Here is a 19,687-nt window from a genome sequence, read left to right on the forward strand (position 1 = left end):
ATCATTTAGTTATAAATTATATATAATATATATATATATATATATATATATATATATATATTAAGAATATGAGTCAATTGAAGATAAAGTTTGGTATTAATACTATTAACGGTGATTTCTTGAATTTTTTTATTCTTACTTAAATCAGATCTGAACTGTATATTTTATTTATTTTAATATATATTTTTTTAACTTTTTTTTCTTTTCAATATTTACTATCATAATTATAAATGATCTCTTCAATTTATGGATGATTATGACCTAAGTATATTGGTAGCTAAAAAAAAGCATAAAATAAAGGTAAACGAATAAATCAATTTTGTCTATAACCAAAAATTAATTTATTACCAAATGCACACCTTGATGCAAAATAGTAACATCAAAACCTTCCAAATAAACAAATTATATACTATGTAGTGACTAAAATACCCTCACGAATAATCTATATAAATGATAGCTTCATCCATGCATAACCACGTACACCCACAAAGAAGGAAGAAGAAGAAATATACATAAACTTGCAACTACTCCAATTCCAACCAACCATGATGAATGGATCAATTATGTTCGGTTTAGGGCTTCTTGTTATATCTTCGAGTGTGATGCTATTGATGCCCACAGTGGAATCCGCTGCAACTTGCCAGGAAGCTGTCACAATTGTCATCGTGTTCCACATTCCTTAGAAATACGGATAACTCTGCTTCCCCGAGTCTTCAATGTTGCTTGGGAGCCAAAGCGTTAGATAAGATAGCATCTGCTTCACAAAGTTATCGAAAGATTTTGTGCCAATGTCTTAAACAAACAGCTCATGCCGACACTACAATCAACTATAACAATGCTAAGAAGCTTCCAAAGACTTGCCAACTAGTCACCAATATCCCTATCGACTCTCACGTCGACTGCAACAAGTAATTTTTTCTAATTTTTTTTGTAAAGATAAAAAATTATTGTTTTTATTGCCCCAATCATTTGTGTGTTTTCACATGTAGGGTTTGATGGCTAGAGGATGGTTGGAGAAGCTAAAAAAGTGACTAGTTATGATTACTATTGAATAATAAGTTTCATGCAATCTCTATTGTCTATGATAGGTTGCTAGATATATTAATGTTGTATAAGGGCAACTATGGTGAGGCCATTTTAACATATAAAAACTAATGCTCTTAAAAGTAAGTTTTAATTCAGCATTTCTCATACATGCATATTTTTCAACTAAAATAATAAACATTAATTAGATAAAATTAGGGTAATCATAAATCAGATTAAGTCAATTAATTTTTGAATATATTTAAATCCGGACATACTACATGGTAATCAATTCAATGTGATATAAATGAGAGTAGTTAAACTTTACAATTAAACCAATACAAAAAAAAAGCAAATGAAACCTAAAATGTAATTTAACACCCCCAAAACACAATGATATAACAAAGTAGCGTGTCCCCGACCTACTAGATGGATTAGATTGGATGTATAAGATGAAGTCGAATTAATAAAAAAATATATATATATATCCAATAAATCATATTATGACGTCATTATAAATTCATTTTAATCTTATTAATCAAACATAATTAATTATAACCAACACAATAAAAATATGAAATTGGTATATTTGTACAACTTATTCATGAGTCTAACTTTAATTAATATATTTGTTGAGTCCCATATTGGCTCGATTATTTGAATTGATTATATATTCGACAAAAATATATCAGTTTTTATTATATCAAAACCTTATATTTGAACTTATATCCAAAGAATTTGTTGATTTTTAGTTCAAAATGAGTCCATAACAGTTTTACGTTTGTGCTTAGGATTGGGGTGATTGAATATACATATATATATATATATATATATATATAAGATTTTTTCAAATAATAAGGTATTTGACAAACCATATAATTGAAAACAATAACTTATGAACACTAATTGATGCTCACAGCTCACATTCCTTTTTGAAAATATTTTAATTGTCCCTTTTGTTTTTTTTTTATTATTCTTTATTTTAACACCCTTCAATCACTAAAATAAATATAACTATTTTAAATTATTGAATTTTGACTAGCTAGTTTAAATCAATAAAGACGCAAAGGAATCACCTTGCCATTATACACAATGAGAGATTTGTATGATATATGAATCGTTATACAAAGCTAACTTGATCATTATTGTGATCTTGGGTGCCTTCAATATATAATATATATTATTTTGTTAAGTTAGGCTCAAGCACATTGGCATTACGTTGAGAAAACGCTCATTTGCCAAGAGAAAATAAAGAACATTGAACGATGTTAAATGAATAAGGCGTCCGGGAGGTTGGTTCTCCCACCAAGAATACGTCCACCAAGATCGGGGAAATACTCATGGCCTGGCAAATGGCCAATTTCACCATCAGAGGAAACTTCAATTGGGTATTTAATTAGATGTCCCACCATGGGAGTGAATTTGTCGGCTACATATTTAGCCCAATTATCATTCACAATCTTGTTCACGATTCTCAAGCAATCCAAACTTTGGGGATGATTGAAGCAGTAGTCGATACTCTCTAGGTGTTCTGCCCATAACGACATTCTGTATCCGTATATCTAATTTCATCACAATACATATCAAGATAATTTGTTCTTTATTATATCAAAAATGACAAAAATAAATAAATCGAAAACCAAATCAATTCAAAACACGATTGACCATAGAATAAGGCCATCTAAGCCACCCTAATATGTTTTGAACAATGGACTACAATGTGTTCATATAACATTTAAATAACTACAATAAGTTATTTTTGTTAATAATATCACAAAGCTATTCTTTTTTATTTAATCTAACATAAAATATACCTATTTAAATAAAAAATAATAACACATTTATTGTTCGTTTATGACCCCCTAAACCTCGGGGTCGGTAATGAGTCTGGCTCATGAGTTACTAAACTTCAAAATAATTTGGATAGGACGAGTGAATAAATGTGTATTTTGCGTTTTACTTTTTTTTAGGAAATTAGGGGTCGTGTCATTTTCGTTGAGTGTATTTTGCCCGAGCTAAATAAAATATTTACCTTTCTTAAAAGAAAATTAAGCAAGAAAGAAACTTTAAAGTAGGCAAACCTGGCCATGGGGATGCATATGATTATTCTTAGCCATGTATGATGGGGTTGATACGCACCCATAGCTATCTCTGTGTCTCTTGAACCCGCCATAGATCTCTGGTTTATATTTGCAGATCCCAAAATTACATACTCATCATCTACTATGATCCATTTACTTGCATGTACATAGAAGCTGAAATCTGTAATCAAATGTCTAAAAATACTTCAAATTTCAACTTAATTAATGATGTTAAAATAAGTATATAATGTATGTAAACATGGGAATGCCCGTGATGATTGAGTCTGTAAATATGGGAATCTCCATATATATATATATATAGTTGTATTTTATAAATTATATTAATAGATGTAATAATATAATTTATAAAATACAACTATATATATATATGGACATTTCCAATCATCATGGGCATTCCCATGTTTACATACATTATATACTTATTTTAACATGCAAATTCTGAGCATCAAGCGTGTCGAATGATGGTTATTTTCTTATGAGTTGTTAACATCGATCTTTTCATCGTGTTACGATGTCATAACTTAATCTTTATTGTATGAGTTTCACCAAATTTTTATGATTTTCGCGAAAATAGTGTTACCGTTTCTCCTTTTGAAGATTGGTCGCTGGATTGGGAATTTTCCAATGGAGATTCTTCGCGTTTACCAAGGCAGTAAAAATTAAGGTAGTCTTAGGATGTGCATCTTTAATGTGCATGAATTTCAACTCTTTAGCAATAATGTCATACATCATTTGCATGGTTTGTCCCTACAAAACAAATAGGTTAAGTGAGATTGATAAAACTAAAAATTAAGCATATACTAAAATATGAGTATAGAATTGATAGAGATTAATCCCATGGTTATTATTGATAAACAATGTTACAATATATACTAGTCAAAAGACTCTTAATAAGGTAAACCACTAATCTAGGAATCTAAACAAGGTAACCCACTAATCTAGGAATCTAAACAAGGTAACAAGATATATACAATATACTAATACACCCCCGCAGTCGAAACGGGAGATTCTCGGACGCTGAGACTGTCTCTGAAATCTTCAAATAGTATGCGCGGAAGTCCTTTGGTGAATATGTCAGCGATTTGAAAACGAGAAGGCATATGAAGAATGCGAACTTTACCTCTATCTACTTTTTCCCTTACAAAGTGTATGTCCATTTCGATGTGTTTGGTACGTTGATGTTGGACCGGATTTTGGGAGAGATAAATCGCACTTATGTTGTCGCAGTAGACCAGTGTGGCTTTGTCCAATGAGATACGAAGTTCTAACAATAAATTGCGAAGCCAACAGGATTCGGAGACAACATTGGCAACTCCTCTATATTCAGCTTCAGCACTAGAACGAGAAAGTGTGGATTGCCGTTTTGACGACCAAGACAGAAGATTATCGCCTAGGAAGACGCAATAGCCAGATGTAGAGCGACGGGTATCTGGACATCCTCCCCAGTCTGCATCAGTATATGAAACGAGTGTAGACAGTGAGGATTTGTAAAGATGAAGGCCATAGTGCTTTGTACCCTGTAAGTATCGAATGATTCTGTGTAAGGCAGCCAAGTGAGCCTCTTTCGGATCATGCATGTGGAGGCAAATTTGCTGGACTGCATATGAAATATCAGGACGTGTGAAAGTAAGATACTGTAGTGCTCCGGCTAAACTTCTGTAATGAGTGGGGTCAGAGACTGGTGGACTAGTTGATTTTCCAAGTTTGCCATTTGTATCGACCGGCGTTTGTGTTGATTTGCAAGTAGACATTCCAGCACGATCAATAATTTCTTCAGCATATTTCTTCTGACTAAGACAAAGTCCATCCTTAGTATACGATACAGCAACTCCCAAGAAATAGCTTAATTTACCTAAATCCTTCATAGCAAATTCTGCGCCTAAGCTTTTCATGAGAGTCTGACGTAACTGATCAGACGAAGCCGTAATGATAATGTCATCAACATACAAGAGTAGATAGGCAATTTCGGACCCATGTTGATAGATAAAAAGCGAATGATCAGTCGTGCTGTGTGTAAAACCGATTGTAGAGACAAAATCTGCAAACCTTTGATACCAAGCACGAGGAGCTTGTTTTAAGCCGTATAAAGATTTGCGCAATAAACAAACATGGTCGGGAAAGATTTTGTCTCTAAAACCGAAAGGCTGATGCATGTAAACTGTTTCGTTGAGATTACCATGTAAAAATGCATTCTTGACGTCCATTTGGTGAATGGACCAAGACTTCGATAAAGCAATGCTCAGAACAGTTCGTATGGTGGCTGGTTTGACAACAGGACTAAAGGTTTCTTCACAATTGATTCCAATCTGCTGAGACCTGCCATCACCAACAAGACGGGCTTTATGCCTCTCAAAAGAGCCGTCAGAGTTAGTTTTATGCTTAAAAATCCACATGCATCGTATAATATCAACACCCTGAGGACGCGGAACCAAGTCCCAAGTCTTATTACTAATTAAAGCGTTAAACTCATCGTCCATGGCGGCTTTCCAATTCGGGTCTGATAAAGCTAACTTTGGGTTTTTGGGAATAGGCGATGGAGATGTGAGTGTGTTTAGATTGAAAATGCGTTTTGGACAGACAATCCCATCCATTGCGCGGGTTCGTATTGTCCGTGTTGGATTGATGATGGTTGGTGAATGATTTGGACGGTTTGGTCTTGTGGACGGGCTGGTCGTGTTTGGGTTTGGGCCTGGTGAAGTGGTGATGGGTGATGGTGGGTTTGGTGGAGTGTGTTGAGTTGATAATGGGCTCGGTAATGGAGTGTTGTTTGGTGGGGAAATGGACTCGGTGATGGGCGGGGTTTGGATGTGTATTGGGATGGTTATTGGTTCGGATTGAGATGGGTGAGTTGAGTTTGGGTTTTGGACAAGAGAAAAGGGAAATTTTGTTTCGTCAAAAATGACGTGACGAGAGATGATAAATCTTTTTGAGGCTGGGTCGTAGCATTTGTAGCCGCGATGATTAGAGGGGTATCCTAAAAAGACACAAGGGGTAGAGCGTTTATGAAGTTTGTGAATAGTGGTTGGAGGAAGAAGAGGATAGCAAAGACAACCGAAAATTTTTAGGTGAGAGTAAGAAGGAGTTCGGTTATATAGAAGTTGAGTGGGTGAGAAATTTCGAATTTGTTTATTTGGAAGAATATTTAGGAGATAAGTGGTCATTTCGAGGGCGTGATGCCAAAAATTTAACGGGAGAGAAGCATGAGTAAGCAATGTTCGAATCATGTTATTTATGGTGCGTATTTTTCTTTCTGCTTTACCATTTTGAGGAGAAGTATAGGGGCAAGAGAGGCGAAATTGTAGACCATTTTTGTCACAAAATGTACGAAATTGACTGTTGTTATATTCAGTTCCGTTGTCACATTGGATTGTTTTAATGGGCTTTTGAAATTGTGTTTGAATTTGATTTTGAAGTGTAGAGAAGACGGAGAATACTTGGGATTTGTTTCCAATTGGAAAAGTCCAAAGGAAATTTGTGTAATCATCAAGAAACAGAATATAGTATTTATGTCCATTTGTACTTAGCACAGGCGACGTCCACAAATCACTATGAATAATATCGAATGGGGAAGTAGTATAAGAGACAGAATTGGTAAATGGTAACTTAACTTGTTTACCAAAGATGCAAGACTCACAGAGTTTAGACCCTAAAACGGGCTTACAAGAAATAGAATTTGATTTATTGAGAGAATGCAAAATATCGACACCGGGGTGTCCTAATCTATTATGCCATAAATTTGACGAAATTGCAGTAAACGAAGAATTAGTTGGGGGTTTTTGGCTTTGGCTCGACAGAGAGAGTGGGTAGAGATCCCCCGAGCTATTGTTCCTCATGATAACCTTCCCCGTCTGGAAATCCTTTACAGAAAAACCAAGTGAGTCAAATTCTACAGAGACGTTGTTATCACGAGTAAACCGACGAATAGATATAAGATTTTTAATGAGTTTGGGAGCATGTAGAACATTGTTCAGAAGTAAGGGTGGTAAGGGTGGTTTTAAGTTAGTTTTACCAATACCGCGAATCGGGATTTCCTGTCCACTCCCAACAATGATATTTTTAACACAATTTAAATTAGAATAAGACGAGAGACTACCTGAGTTGGGTGTCATGTGTGAAGTTGCTCCCGAATCCATGTACCAAGTATCGTCAGGCGGAGTAAGGGATAAAGTGTGCATCGCCTGATTGATATCGGTTGCAACGTAACTTTGGGGCTGCTGCTGGCTCGTCTCAGCCATGTAGGCCTGCTGTGGCCGAGAACCGAGTACGCCTGCTCCTGCTGTCCGAGTGTGTTGCTGCTGATAGCCAGAACCGCGCCAGGAGGCGCCTTGTTGCTGTTGACCAGATGCGTGCCAGGGGGCGCTTTGCTGCTGCGGCCAGATCTGTTGTGTCGGGTAGGGACAAGGGGGTGCTGTCCAGCCCGCAGGCGCCCACTGTGCCCATTGCTGTTGGCCAGGAGGTGCCCAGAATTGCTGCTGCTGGTGGTATGTGCGGCTGGTGTTGCGACCGCGTCCTCTGCCGCGCTGGCTGCGTCCTCGGCCCTGGCCGGCCTGTTCCTGCGCGCTAGAGGTGCCCTGCTGCTGCTGCTGGCCGGTAGCACGGGCTGATTGGCTAGAGTTGTTTCCGCGGCCTTGGCTACGATCGTCCGAGGCAATAAAAGAGGTGTTTGTGTGGACGAATTCATCCTTCCTTGTTTCAACAAGGAGCAAATCAGATCTAGCATCGTAGAAAGATGGGAGAGGCTTCTTTTGACCTATTATGGTGGCGATTGTTTCGTAGTTTTCATTCAAACCCCCAAGTAGACGCAACACCAGTCGATTTTCAGAAACGGGGCAATCAACATTAGCAAGTTGATCCGCAATCATCTTCAATTCAGTGCAATAAGCACTCATGTTTGGGAAATCATTGAGACGAATTTGAGAAAACCTATTTTCAAGATACATAGCGCGAGAACCTGTGTTATCTTGAAATATATTCGCTAAACGTTCCCAAGCCTGAGCAGCCGTCATACCAGGTTTTTGGATCGTGTTTAGTAGATCCTTGGATATTGTTCCAAATATCCATTGCTTGACAAGGGCGTCAAGGCGTTTCCACAGAAGAGAGTCGGTCTCGGAAGATGTTGAAGGTGTTTCGGAGGCGTTGGGAGTTTTTGGTTTGAGATGTTCGTAAACATTGTGAATCAAGCAGTGGTTTTCGAGAAGGTCTGCCCAAGAGAGATATTCCTCGCTACCCATCTCTAGGGTGATAGGAATTATGGAGCGGAGATTGTTAACAGAGAAAGCAGAGTGGTATTGAGAAACAGACATGGTGGTGGGCGTCTGACTTTGATTGGAGGAGGAGTCTGAATTAGTAGGTGGGACAGACATTAGAAGTTTGTGCGTGAGGCAGCAAGGTGGGAGGAAGAGAAAAAAAAAATTCGATTGATGATCTTGAGAGGATCTTTACTCTGATACCATGATAGAGATTAATCCCATGGTTATTATTGATAAACAATGTTACAATATATACTAGTCAAAAGACTCTTAATAAGGTAAACCACTAATCTAGGAATCTAAACAAGGTAACCCACTAATCTAGGAATCTAAACAAGGTAACAAGATATATACAATATACTAATAAGAATAAGTCATGTTTTTGGAAAATAAATATTGAATCAACTAAGTAAAAGTATATAAATTTGAATGCTTTGTATATAATTGATTTGATCAATTGCACTTAAATGATATATGCTAACTTATTTTTTAAGTCGCTATTACTATTTTCATAACTCACCGAATTAAACTAGCTTAATTTGTGTTAAATCTAAATAAACAAGTGGTACAAATAACAATGATCTTAATTGAAATTAAGTACTTAAATGATAAGTTTTGTTATTAAATTATATTTTTGAAAACATACTTACCTGCCAATAGAGAATTTCTTGAACAGCAGCAGAAGAGGGAACTCCCTCTGGCCACATTGGGATAACCACATAAACTACAAATCTCTCATTTGCTCTTATTTTACTAGCAATCTTCAATGCTATTTCCATCGGTATTAGATTGTCAGCTCCTGCAGACAACATATTATTATTTAGCTTTCAAAATTTGCAACTCAAATAAATAATTCTTTGTAAAAGATTTGAAGGCGTAAAAACTCGTGTTCACAAAGTCATGAGTTCGACTTTTCATATGTATCGAAAAGAATGGCAAGGTAATGAAATGAAATGAATTTAAACCTGCATCTTTGTAGGAGGGTCATGCATAAGAGGAACCAAGAAAGTATTGGTTTTCGATATAAATGAAATGCTGTGCCGATCTTATCGCTTGAACATCTGTCAATTACCATATTCTTTGCACACACTAGATTCTGCCAATTTTAAACTAATTAGGAAACTGGTGACAAAATTGAATGTTTAATAAACAAACAAACAAACCTGTGACTCTGCTAATTGAACTTGCTTAGAAAACCCTTTCACAGAACCTGAATCTATGGATCTGAAAATCTGTTATCATATTAAATAGTGAATGACATTATTATTTGTACTTCAACTTAAAACGTTTTTAGTGATAATCGAATTATTATAAATCAATAATTTATAACCTGAACATGCCAGTTCTCGGGATCCTCCTCCTTGGAAACCCACGATTGAGGATCATCACATGGAACAGATGCCAAAGGGATGAGAATCCATAAAATCCTTTCTACTTTAAGCAAAGCATCTTCATGCCAATGAGCCATCTTTTTAAAACGCTTACCAAATTCTGACCATTTTGTGGCTTTTCTCCATCTCTGCTCAAAGTTTTGAAGGACATCATATGATGCTGGCCCTTCTATTTTACAATGCAAATCATGCCATGGTTGTCTTGGTCCCTTAGTTCCTGCCTATAAAATGAAATTCAACTCTTTTAACTTGATAGGTTAATAATGAGCAATAGAACTATGACTTTCAACATAAATTTGATCCAATTTAGGTGCTTACTGAAAATGAAGGGTTATGATAATCATCTTGAAAGACGGTATTGAGATCAGTAAATAATCTGTGATCAGGGGTATCATAACGGACATCACAGAGGTCCAAACCACCTAGAAAAGAAGTGATTTTTCTGTTGTTTCCATGTGCTTGTGTATCAACTATTACACATTTCTGATGGTGTGTATATAGAGTCCCAACAACCTGATCAACTGCTTGAAAAATATGTATATTTATTGTGATTTGTTTTGTATAGATTTGACTGTTATGAAAAACAGGAAAATAGTTGAAAAATGCTAAGCATGCATGCCTGTTGCTTGAAAATTCTAAGTTTACTGCTTGCATAACGAGGCGCCAAAACACAAGTCACTGACGAGTGTTTGAAAAACTTACAAGTTTCTTCGTCGTGAGTTTGCATTACTCCATCCTGCAGAAAACAAATTGACAAAATCTGTGAGTGATATTTTTGTTGTTAAATTATTTCTTAACAAAAGCAATTTAAACTTGAAATTATTTTAACAACAACTCATAGCTCAAGTAGAAAGACTATTTGTCTAAGAGAGAAAAGATCTTGAATTTCCGCCCTAAATGTACTAAAATTCGAAAAAAATACTTTGAAAAATAAATTGCGTTAATATCAAAATTTAACACAAGTAAAAAGAGTCTTAGTATTTGATTATTTCAAGTTTATATAAAAAATGAAAGTTCATCAAAAGAGCATCATTTACTATCAAAAATTGGTTTAAAAGACTTTCATGTCATCTATACCCAACTTTTGCAGCTCTTTAATATCAATTTTTTTTTCTTTTAAAGTATATATCAAGATATTATCTCAATTAGTTAAACATATAATAATAGTTATAAGTAATTTTATTCATTTTTAGGAAGCAAAAACAAGTTTATCTATAGTTAAACAAGAAAAAGAGGGTTGGTTTTTTTTTGGTATGATTTAAGCTAGCGTGATTCTCCACCGTCATTACATTCACTTCAACATAAACCGTTTTAAAAGGGGAATCGTACCTCTGAACTTTGGTCTCTTAAGAACCACTGTAGCCAATGGTTGATTTACCTTATGGGCTATCTGGGTTGTAACCCAGATCACCCAAAATGTTACATATATATAATTAAGTGACCTAAGGACATTTTGCTTAATTGCAGGATATTATTATTAGTGCAGCTAGATTTTGTGAAAAGTTTCTATGGAGGATAGATTTCAAATCCTAGCTCCATATAGACTATAGTTAACTTAGTATGCTCTCCAAGATTTGAATCATCCTTAACCTACAATGAGAAAGAGGATGTATCATACATATCGTGTTAATGAAGAATTTGCTATGAGAAGTTTTATCATCCCAAACCAACAATAAGACTCTAATGCCTTCCTGCGATTTATACTTCAACAAATCCCGAAGTATGAGATTTCCACCGCTCGGCAATGGCTTGCTCGGTTCTCTAACCAACTTCACCTTACGGAATATCGACCACCCCACAATGTAAACAAGATGATGATCCTCCAATATCGCATGACATATATCTTCCCAACAATTCTCATGCTTAAAATCCATACCACCGTCCACTTTAATCTCAGGAAGCATACCATCAGGAACATGAGCATCCTGATACAACGTGTCAGAACCCTAATGTATAAGTTCAAATAGAAGATCGTCAATACTGAAAGCTGCTGAATACTTAAACCGAATAAGTTTCATTAAAAGAAATGTCACCTGTCATCATTTAAATAAATAGTTAATTAATAATTGTAATTAACTAATAAAAACAATTAGTAAATAAATGTGTATATGGTTAAATCCTCCTTATATATATAGAAGAGGATTATAACTTTTGGAGATATCTTTTGATTAACACTTTATCTTTCTTCTAATAAATCATCTTGAAATTTGGTTCTTGACTTTTTTCTATTCTCTTGTCTTCTTCTCTGCCCATTCTGCTATTTCTTTATCATCTTCTTCTCTACCTATTATGTATTCTATTTCTATTTGAGTTACTTATAGTTTGCTGGTATCTTGAACTGGCGGGTCACGAAAATTGGTATTAGAGCTAAACAATCCTCGGCAAAATCTGTTTACAAAATGACAAGATCACAAGCCACGGAAGAAAGCATCCAAAAGTTAGGCGAGCGCATGGATAATTTAGAAGAAACTATTTCTACTAAACTAGAAACGATTGTGGCAAGCCAACTTATTACGTTACAACAGTAATAATTTCAAGAACAGCAAAAGGTAACATAAAAAAGTTGATATCCCAATTCATTGAGTTACAACAGGAAAATGTTAAACAATTCGAACTCATACATCAAGAAACCGCAAGATTCCAACAAGATGCGACCAAATGTCTCGAACTAATGCAGTCAAAATTCTTAACTAATTTGGAAGCCAAGCTTGAGTCAAGAAACATACCTAACAAAAGTAATGAGGAGAAAGTTATATGAGTATTTTCTTCAAATACAAAAGGAGGGAAATAGGTGGTTGAAGATGGACTTTTGAGGCGACCAGATACTATCTTGACAACCGACAATAAATCTCAAAAAACCGGAAGCTCACGACCTACAAAACTAATGGGATTGCAATCAGTAGGAAATTTATCACTAAAGAATCCTAGGATTGACATGGAATAATTTGATGGAACAAATCCAAGGGGTTGGGTTAGAAAGGCAAACCAGTTTTTTGGAAATTTCGTTCTTGAAGATATTGACAAAGTGAATTATGCGATCTATTTCTTTAAAGGACGAGCAGATATATGGGTTACAAATTATTTGGTAGATCATATTATAACTTCATGGGATGAATTTACTAATGAAGTTTTATTAGCTTTTCAAGAAGCAGGTCATCAGAACATCATTATTGAATTTCATCTATTTAAACAGACAGGATCATTAACAAAGTACATTGACCAATGGTGGGAATTACGATCGCTAGTTATTGCCAAGAACGTACCTCAAAGCGAAAATTACTATGTGCAATGTTTCTTGGGGGGTTTACGGGATGAACTAAAAGAGACGTTGAAGCTATTGGAACCAGAAACCATAGACAGAGCCATTAGATTAGCAAAAAGTAAAGATGAATTCTTACCTCATTTACACAAATATGTGAAGACTGCGGGAAAGACGACAAGAGACTCAAACAAAGCTAATCTTCCGAAACCAGCCAGGTCAGACAACAAAGGAAATAAATCTAGTCAAGATCAAACCACAAGAACAATAAATTGAGCATTAATTAAAGAAAAGAAACAAAAGGGTTTATGTTTCAAATGTGATGAAAAATATACTCGAGGTCATGTATGCACTAATCATAGTTAAATGTTTGTGATAGAAGGTCTTGATGATGAATTAGAAGAAAAACTAAGGAATGAGGAAGTTTCAAATGAAGAAGTGGTTGCAGAAGAGAGAGAGCTATCAGTACAAACCCTAAATGGAACAACTAACAACTCTACACTCAAGATTTTGGGATAACTCAAGAAGAGAAAAATCTCAATTCTAATCGACAGTGGCAGTACACACTCATTTATTGATGAAGGCACGGCTAGACAATTGGGTTATGATCTCAAAGAGACAAATCCACTAACAGTCACTATTATAGATGGGGAATTCTACATAGTCGACATAGTATTCCTAACTTAACTTGGAAGATGCAGGATTATGAGTTTTCACTCACTATTAGAACACTTAAGTTGGGGGTTGTGACATAGTTTTAAAGAATCCTAGGATTGACATGGAAAATTTTGATGGAATAAATCCAAGGGGTTGGGTTAGAAAGGTAAACCAGTTTTTTGGAAATTTCGTTCTTGAAGATATTGACAAACTGAATTATGCGATCTATTTCTTTAAAGGACGAGCGGATATATGGGTTACAAATTATTTGGTAGATCATACTATAACTTCATGGGATGAATTTACTAATGAAGTTTTATTAGCTTTTCAAGAAGTAGGTCATCAGAACATAATTATTGAATTTCATCTACTTAAACAGACAAGATCATTAATAGAGTACATTGACCAATGGTGGGAATTACGATCGCTAGTTATTGCCAAGAACGTACCTCAAAGCGAAAATTATTATGTGCAATGTTTCTTGGGGGGTTACGGGATGAACTAAAAGAGACGTTGAAGCTATTGGAATCAGAAATCATAGACAGAGCCATTAGATTAGCAAAAAGTAAAGATGAATTCTTACCTCATTTACACAAATATGTGAAGCATACGGGAAAGACGACAAGAGACTCAAACAAAGCTAATCTTCCGAAACCAGCCTGGTAAGACAACAAAGGAAATAAATCTAGTCAAGATCAAACCAAAAGAACAATAAATTGAGCATTAATTAAAGAAAAGAAACAAAAGGGTTTATGTTTCAAATGTGATGAAAAATATACTCGAGGCCATATGTATGCACTAATCATAGTCAAATGTTTGTGATAGAATGTCTTGATGATGAATTAGAAGAAAAACTAAGGAATGAGGAAGTTTCAGATGAAAAATTGGTTGCAGAAGAGAGAGAGCTATCAGTACAAACCCTAAATGGAACAACTAACAACTCTACACTCAAGATTTTGGGATAACTCAAGAAGAGAAAAATCTCAATTCTAATCGACAGTGGCAGTACACACTCATTTATTGATGAAGGCACGGCTAGACAATTGGGTTGTGATCTCAAGGAGACAAATCCACTGACAGTCACTATTCCATATGAGGAAATTCTACATAGTCGACATAGTATTCCTAACTTAACTTAGAGGATGCAGGATTATGAGTTTTCACTCACTATTAGAACACTTAAGTTGGGGGGTTGTGACATGGTGTTAGGTGTTGATTGGATGAAGAAATTTGGACCAGTCGGCCTAGACTATAATAAAAGGTGTGTGAAAGTAAAAATAAACGGACTGAAAATTCGACTATACGGCACAACGGAAAAAGGGTCTTTCAGGCTTATGAGCGGTGAGACGATGGGTAAAAGTATCAGGAAAGGGTTGGGATGTTTTATAGGACAATTATATCACATGAAGGCAATTAACTCAACAAAACAGATTAATTGCAAAAAGGGGAAAACATAGATGAAAGAATATCTCGCTTAATCCAACAATATCAATCCGTATTTGAAGAACCCAGTCAACTACCTCCCATTCGAGCTACAGATCATGCAATAAACCTCAAAGTTGGTGTTGTTCCCCCAAATCAAAGGCCGTATCGCTATCCATTTATTCAAAAGGGAGAGATTGAAGCTCTAGTGGCAGAAATGAAAAAATTAGGTTTTATTAGAAGTAGTACCAGTTCCTTTGCTTCACCAGTAATATTAGTCAAAAAGAAAGATGGAACTTGGCGATTTTGTGTGGATTATAGACAATTAAATGAAATTACTATAAAGGACAAATACCCCATACTTGTAGTTGATGAATTACTGGACGAACTCAATGGAGCCACGGTGTTCACAAAGCTAGACCTAAGAGCGGGATATCATCAGATAAGAGTACGAGAAGAAGACATACACAAAACAGCTTTTAGGACTCACTCGGGACTATATGAATTCAGAGTTATGCCATTCGGTCTTTCTAATGCACCTACAACATTTTAGGCATTAATGAATGATACTTTTAGAGAAAATTGCGAAAAAATGTACTGGTATTTTTCGATGATATCCTTATTTACAGTACTAATATGGAGTTACATTTGGAACACCTTGAAGAAGTATAAAAGATTCTCACAGCAAATAGCCTACTCGTTAAACAGTCAAAATGCTCGTTTGGACAAAAGAAATTAGATTATTTAGGTCATTTGATTAGTGGAAACGGAGTGGAAGTTGATCCACAGAAAATATCATGTATTCAAGACTGACCAGTTCCAAAAAACATAAAAGCTTTAAGAGGATTTCTTGGATTAGCGGGATATTATCGGAGTTTCGTATGCAATTTTGGTGTTATTGGAAAACCATTACATGATTTTCTTAAAAAAGGAATGTTCAAATGGAGTGATGAACAGATAAGTCTTTCAAGGCGCTTAAACAAACTTTAATGACTACCCCGGTATTAACATTAGCAAATTTTGCAGAAGATCTTGAAGTTGAAACAGATGCTAGCTATTATGGGATTGGGGCAGTACTAATGCAGAAAGGAAGGCCCATTGCTTATCTAAGTAAAGCCATTTCTAAAACACATTTGGGATTTTCCACATATGAGAAAGAATTGTTAGTTGTTCTTATGGTAGTCACTAAATGGAGACACTACTTATATGGGAGACATTTCAATATTCGGACAAATCATCAGAGTCTTAAGTTTCTAATGGAACAAAAAATCTTGACAGTATTACAACAGAGGTGGTTGTCCAAACTTCTCGGATTTAATTATTCTATTATCTATAAAAGAGGAAAAACAAACTTGGTTGTTGATGCACTATTTAGGAGAGAATCTGCAGAATTGACAATGATTTCCACAATCACTTCAGTATGGCAAGGAGAAGATGAAGACTCCTATAAAGAAGATAAAGAAATACAAAAGCTTATTATCCTACTTACAACACATCCAAACAAATGCCCTCTCTACAAACATGAAGGAAAAGTGATCAAATACAAAAATCGGATCTATATAGGCAACCAAGGAAATTTGAGAAAGGAAATATTGTCATTATTGCACGAATCTAGTATTGGAGGACATTCAGGAACACAGGCTACATATCAACGAATTAAGACAAACTTTTATTAGCCTGGATTGAAGAATTAGGTACAAGAGATGATCAAAATATGCGATATATGTCAAAGGTTTAAAAATGAAAAATCTACAAAAGCAGTATTACTACAACCTATGCATATTCCCGATTCACCCTGGTTACATATTTTAATGGATTTTATTGAAGGACTCCTTGTTTCAGATGGATATACAACAATCTTAGTAGTGGTGGATCGATTTACTAAATATAGTCATTTTATTAAACTGAGGCATCCTTATACAGCATCACATATAGCAAATTAATTTATTGAAAACATTTATAGACTACATGGATTGCCTCAATCAATTGTTACAGATCGAGATCCTATATTCATCAGTCACTTTTGGCAGGAGCTACTAAAAGTTATTGGAGTAAACTCATTGTTAAGTACTGCCTATCATCCGGAGACAGATGGACAAACAGAAAGGGTGAACCAATGTTTAGAAGCTTACCTAAGGTGTATGAGCAGATATAAACATAAATTCTGGAGCAGGTGGTTAGCATTGGCTGAGTGGTGGTATAATACATATTTTCATTCATCATTGAAACTGACTCCCTATCAAGCATTATATGGAGTTGCTCCGATACATTCGCCAATGGGAAATATGGTGAAGACATCAGTAGGAGCAGTGGAAGATTTCTTGAAGGAAATAGTTCAGATGAGTCAAGTGATGAAAGATAATTTAGTTGTGGCACAAAACAGAATGAAGCAGTATGCGGATCACAAAAGACAAGACAGAACATTTGTCGTGGGAGATTGGGTATTTCTGAAATTGCAGCCTTATCGACAAACAACAGTTGCAGCAAGAAAAAACATTAAACTAGCAACACAAAATTTCGGCCCATTCGTCATCTTGGAAAAGATAGGTCAAGTTGCTTATAAACTAAAATTACCTGAGAACTCTAAGATACATCATGTTTTTCATGTTTCTCTTCTTAGGGCCAAGCTAGGAGAACTTCAAGGGGTACAAACGACGTTACCTTCCACCGGAGAAGCTGGAGAGACACAATTACAGCCAGAAGCTTTATTAGAAAGAAGATTGATTAAAAAAAGAAATCACCTCGTAGCACAAACTTTGATTCAGTGGACTCATACCGCGATAGAAGATTCAACTTGGGAAGACTGGACGTTCTTCTGGTCCCAGTTTCCAGAGTTCTGCAAACGATTTCCTACAAGTAAACTGCGTTCTACAAGGAGGCTTTCAAGGGGTGGGGAATGTTAGAACCCTAATGTATTAGTTCAAATAGAAGATTGTCAATACTGAAATCTGAAGACTTAAACCGAAGAAGTTTCATTAAAAGAAATGCCACCTGTCATCATTTAAATAAATAGTTAATTAATAACTGTAATTAAGTAATAAAAACAATTAATAAATAAATGTGTATATGGTTAAATTCTCCTAATATAAATAGAAGGGGATTATAACTTTTGGAGATATCTTTTGATTAACACTTTATCTTTCTTCTAATAAATCATCTTGAACCTTGGTTCTTGACTTTTTTCTATTCTCTTGTCTCCTTCCTTTCCCATTCTGCTATTTCTTTATCATCTTCTTCTCTACCCATTCTGTATTCTATTCTTATTTGAGTTACTTACAGTTTGCTGGTATCGTGAACTGGTGGGTCACGACACAACGTTACCAAACCTCCATGTCGTGCAGGAAAATAACTCTATTGCACCTCAAACCTCTCCGTATCTGGCGCATTTCCATGACTATAAATCGGATTCCGATCACAATGAATAAACTACACCTGAAGTCGTACAGTAGAATTAGGTTTCGGCGGTTTACCATTACATCCAATTAAAAGCACCCATTCGTTAATCATCTCACCAGTTTTAATCCTTTCAGCAGAAATAGTAACGATTCCAATCAGATCTGCTACGAATACATCATTATCTTTAACCTGAAACTCAACCAACGAAACTGGATGCACTAAAGGGATAATGAAATTCTCTTTCCATACGAATTCTGACTATTTGAAATCATGCGTGTACGAGCTATTGTAGCTCTGGCGAGACATACGGTTACGTACGGATCGCTGGTGATGATTTTGTGATGGTCGCATTGAGCCTGTTGACGTTTCTGTCTGGCGGAGAAAGGTTTCCAACAAGAATTGAAAGCGGTGAAACATTGACGTATTCTTTTAGTTAGTAAATCCATGTTAGGTAAGGCACGAGCCTCGATGATTTTAAGGTTGAGATCTCCATGAAGATAAACGACACTGTCTAATTCCTTTTCCACCATGAGAAATTAAGAGAGATGAAATGGTTGAGAACGACGGCGACGACCGTAGGAACCCTAGGGCGGGGGAAATGGTTATTGTGATCGGAGAAGATGGTTCCGTACAGTTTCTCCGCCGTTACTAAAATGGAGAGGAAAGAGGAAGGGATATAAATAAGGTTTTGAAAACCGGTCATCAACCTGGTTTTTGTGATGTATTTCGGTCAGACCGGTTCAACTAGTTAAACCACTGCTTGAACAGAATATTTTTTAAATAAATTTAAATATATTAATACATAAATTATATATATAAACTAGTTAGACATATAAAAAATAATCAAGTAAATACTAATTGAACTTAATAATTTCCAATTAAATTTATATTATACCAAATATTCATAATTCTCTACAATCAAATTAATAAATAAAATAACCATAATTCCCTATAATTAATATAACAATCACACCAAATGTCTATAATTCCTTACAATCAAAAGATTCAAAACAACAATAACACCAATTATTCATAATTCCCTACAATCATAAGTTCAAAACAATAATCACGCAAAATATATTTATAATAAGTTAACAACAACACCAACAACAACACCACCACCACCAACAACAACAACAACAACACCAACAACAAATGTTTAATCCAAACATAAAGCTACCAACCACA

At 35.4% G+C, this 19,687-nt stretch overlaps 1 pseudogene; it reads right to left on the bottom strand.

Moving 5' to 3' along the window:
- Positions 1-2,094: 2,094 nt before the first annotated feature.
- On the bottom strand, positions 2,095-19,029 carry LOC124918404 (annotated as a pseudogene).
- Between the last annotated feature and the right edge of the window lie 658 nt (positions 19,030-19,687).

This window comes from Impatiens glandulifera, unplaced genomic scaffold, assembly GCF_907164915.1.
Source record: "Impatiens glandulifera unplaced genomic scaffold, dImpGla2.1, whole genome shotgun sequence".
In the NCBI taxonomy this organism is placed as follows: domain Eukaryota; kingdom Viridiplantae; phylum Streptophyta; class Magnoliopsida; order Ericales; family Balsaminaceae; genus Impatiens; species Impatiens glandulifera.